General features: G+C 58.2%; 1 pseudogene; it reads left to right on the top strand.

Moving 5' to 3' along the window:
- The first annotated feature begins 236 nt into the window (after positions 1–236).
- Positions 237–3,246, top strand: LOC139332544 (uncharacterized; annotated as a pseudogene).
- Positions 3,247–4,200: the final 954 nt, after the last annotated feature.

Below are 4,200 nucleotides of genomic sequence, written 5' to 3'. Positions count from 1 at the left end.
GCTATGGCTAACAGGAAGTGAGAGAGTACTTCTGGGTCAGTATGGCGCAGGAGGGACATTGTTGTGTGGGTTGCGGGGTGGCAATGCCCCTAGAGGATGGGCATGATAGTTGTGTTTTATATCTGGGGCATGAACATGCTTTAGTTTCGAGAGAGAACCTTCAGTCGTGCATGGATTGTTTTATTCTGCCTGCATGTACCAGAGAGGCCCGTTGCCGATTTTTTGCTCCAAAGTGTATGGGTGCTCAGGTTTATGAGGGACCACGGCTTAAAACTAGGAGAGTGGTGGTGGCTTCAGAGGGGAGGGGGGAGTGTTCTGGTGCCTGGCAGGCTCCATTACCTCCTCTTCAGCCTATCACGGTTCGGCCTCCGCTGAGCTCTTTTCCTCCCTTAGGGGAAGAGGAAGAGGAGGCGGGGGAAGAGGACGTAGATGTGGAGACCATCTCTTCCTCCGAGGATAATGTTCTCTCTTGCGCACAGCCGTCTGTGAGTGAGGTGACTAGGGGAGAGGTAGCCCATCGTTTTGAGGAAGTAATTAGCAGGGCCACTAGGGCTCTGGGTGTTGCCCTTCCCGAGAACCCCAGGGCTACATCCTCTTGGTTTGAAGAGGGTACGGAGGTGCGCCCTGCCTCTACCCAGGTGCCGCTCCTACCTGATTTTAAGGAGCTGTTGTGCCAGCAGTTCCACACTCCAGCCACTGCCCACAAGTGGTCTGCAGCATGTCGCCGGTTCTCAAACATGCACGACAGGGACCAGATTGCTTGTGGGACACTTCCCCCAGTGGACCGAGCCCTCACTCCATTGGTGTCCCCCTCTAGCTCCATACTTGGCAACGCCACCTGCTCGAGTAAAAACTGCAGTGTCATGGATAGCCTGCTCGCCAGGCTACATAAAGCCATGTCGCTGCAGACTCGGCTGGCAAATACAGGCGCTATTTTGTCCCTTTACCTCTGTGACTTGTCTTGGCAGGTTCAGGTCGACACCAGCGTCGGTGAGGGGCTGCAGATGGCCTCCTCATGCCTCTCCTCTGTGATGAGGGAGCAGGCTGAGGCGGCAGGCAGTGCCTTAGCTTCCTTTTTGGTATCTAGACGCCACTTGTGGCTGTTTCAATCCCAGCTGCAACAGGGGGATAGAGACTGCCTGCTTAAAGTGCCGGTGGAACCCACAGCCATGTTTGGCGCTCACGCCACTGCCTTATTGCATTATCGCTCTCGGCCAGCACCAGCTCCTGAGGCCTTGTCATGGGGTCAAGGGGACCTCAGACTCCAGCTAGAAGCCTCCTGGCAGCATAAGCGCCACCGCCAGGGCAGGGGCAGAGGACTGACTGCTATGGCAGAGGGGTCCTCCAAGCACCCTCAACCCTCCTGACAATCATCGGACTCGGGCCAACCAGGTTTCCTCGTCTGCTGCTCGCAGGGTGCCCTGGTTGGCCCTGGAGGCCGACCTGTGGGTGGTTTCCACCATGACCCATGGGTACCCCATTCAGGTTTTGCGCCGACCGCCAGTTACAAGAACACCCATGTTTACAACAATGGCCGATCCTCTCCAGGGGGCGGTTCTGCAGGCAGAGCTGTCCGCTCTCCTGGAAAAAGGGGCCATAAGGGAGGTGGCCTCAGGGGATCAGCGGGCTGGGTTTTTCTCCAGCTACTTTCTGGCCCCGAAGAGGGATGGAGTGCTTCACCCTATTCTGGACCTCAGGGGGCTGAATCAGTATCTACGGCCCCTGAGATGCCGGTTGTTGACGGTCCCCAGGGTGAGACAGGCAATCTCTGCAGGAGATTGGTTCGCCACTGTAGACCTGGAGGATGCCTATTTCCAGATACCCATCTGGAGGGGTCACTGGCGCTTCCTGCGGTTCGGCTTTGCCGGCAAAATGTACGAGTTTCAGGTGCTGCCGTTTGGTATTTCTCTGGCACCACGCACCTTCACTCGATGTATGGATGCGGTTCTCTCCCCCCTGAGGTGCAAGGGCATGGAGGGCAGGAGCAATGCCGCTGACACGTAGCCCTGCTGTTGGACCACATTCGGAGTTTAGGCCTGCGCCTAAACTACAAGAAGAGCAGGCTCGAACCGGCCCAGGTGACCTCCTTCTTGGCTATGGTCCTGGACTCGAGGAGCGGTACAGTTGCTTTGACCCAGGAGAGGCAGCTGGCCTTCAGGTCCTGCGTTGCCTTGTTCCGGCTGCGCGCTCTGGTCAACTGGGGTCTCTGCCTTCGCCTCATGGGCCTAATGGCAGCCATGGTGCAGGTAGTCCCACTTGCCCTCTTGCACATGCGGCCTGTACAGAGGTGTCTGCTGAGCTTGGGTCTGTGCCCTCAGAGGTCCCACAAGACCAAAGTATTGGTCTCTCTGTGGTGGAAGGTCCCTGTGAACATCAGGGCGGGCCGTGATCTGGGTCCAGTGGTCTATCGCCAGCTGGTGTACACCGATGCATCCCCGGCAGGGTGGGGCGCGGTACACAAAGGCTGTGGGGTCAGCGGTGTCTGGACCGGCCGGTGGCAGGGTCAGCATATAAATGTCCTGGAGCTGAGGACGGCTCTTCTTCTTGCCGAGACTGAGGGGTCATCATGTCATTGTCCGCACCGACAGCACAGTGGCGGCCGCTTACATCAACAGGCAGGAGGGGCTTGGCTCCCCGGTCCTGTGCAAGCTGGCTACAGTTCTCTGGCAGTGGGCTCACCCCCTCTTCCTCTCACTCAGAGCCGTGCATGTGCCGGGGGTACTGAACTCCGCAGCGGACATCATGTCGAGGGGGGGCCCTCAGCTGGGGGAATGGAGGCTCCATCCGGAAGTGGTTTCCGAGATAAAGCGTCGCTTCGGCAGGGCAGAGGTCGACCTGTTCGCGTCCAGGGAGTCGTCCCATTGCCTGCTCCTTTTCTCTCTGCGGAACGACAATCCCCCCTTGGGCTGGGATGCTCTGGCTCACCCATGGCCCAGGGTTCTGCTCTACACCTTTCCCCCCTTCGCTCTTCTCCAGCCTCTTCTTCGAAGAGTTCTGGTGGAGCATGTGCGGGTGATATTGGTGGTGCCTCTTTGGCCCCACATGGCATGGTTCTCAGTCATTCCACCTCTGCTGGACAGACCACCATGGGAGCTCCCGTGCCGGAGGGACCTTCTCTCCCAGGTGAATGGCACCCTGTTCCACCCCTTTCCAGTGGGGCTCAGGCTGGTCCCTTGTGGGACTTGGATGTCGTCCTTGGGGCTCTTCAGAGTCCCCCTTTTGAACCCCTTGGGGGTGCTGATTTGAAGTCGCTTTCCATTAAGACCGCCTTTCTGCTTGCTATTACCTCGGCCATGAGGGTGAGTGAACTTCATGCATTGTCAGTGCATGGCGACTGCTGCTGGTTCTCCTCGGATGGTTGTAGTGTCATTCTGAGACCCAACCCAGCCTTCCTGCCTAAGGTCCTCACGGAGTTCCACCTGTCTCAATCAGTAGAGCTTAGGTCTCTCTCCTTTCCTGATGCTGGTGAGGACGCTGAGCAGGGTCGGTCTGCTCTGTGCCCGGTGAGGGCCTTGACGGAGTACATTCGGCGGACTCAGGCTATCCAGAAGTCCGATCAGCTCTTTGTCTGTTACGACCCGGGACATCTGGGAAGACCTCTGTCGGGTGTGCCTGTTCCATCAGGGGTCCTGGCGCACTCCACTCGGGGGGTGGCTGCCTCCTGGGCCTTATGGCGGGGGGCCTCCCTCGCCTCCATTTGCTCTGCCGCTACATGGTCATCCCCGTCGACCTTTACCAGGTTCTACCGTCTTAACGTCGCTGCCAGGGCTCGGCCCAACGGTAGACACGTGGTCTCCCCTCGGCCTTGCGTCTTGCGGGCCGAGCGAGCGGCTTCCCTGTGGCCAGCCTAGCCCCTGCGTCTTGCGGGGCTCCTGGCTGGTTCCCTTTGGTTGCCTTGCATCTTGCGCGCTTCCATGGCGCCCCCCTCCCTCCCAGGATGGGCACTAGCGCCTGACGGGGCCTACTCCTGGGTCTTGTATATATTGTATATTTGTACATAGTTCGTCTGTTGCACGTTGTGGTGTGGGATTGTGGGCTGCACCGTCTCCTCACGGGGTGTCTTAAAGGTCTACCCCATACATATGGAATATGTAACAGAGTGGAGAGATAGTCTCGAGACGATAGAGAACGTGTGGTTACTGTGTAACCTTGGTTCTCTGAGTGAAGAGACTATCTCTCCAGTCCTTAGGCCGCTCGGAG

The sequence above is a fragment of the Chaetodon trifascialis genome, chromosome 6, assembly GCF_039877785.1.
Source record: "Chaetodon trifascialis isolate fChaTrf1 chromosome 6, fChaTrf1.hap1, whole genome shotgun sequence".
NCBI lineage: Eukaryota > Metazoa > Chordata > Actinopteri > Chaetodontiformes > Chaetodontidae > Chaetodon > Chaetodon trifascialis.
The sequence above is the reverse complement of the archived record's forward strand: the minus strand, read 5'-3'. Positions and strand labels throughout refer to the sequence as shown.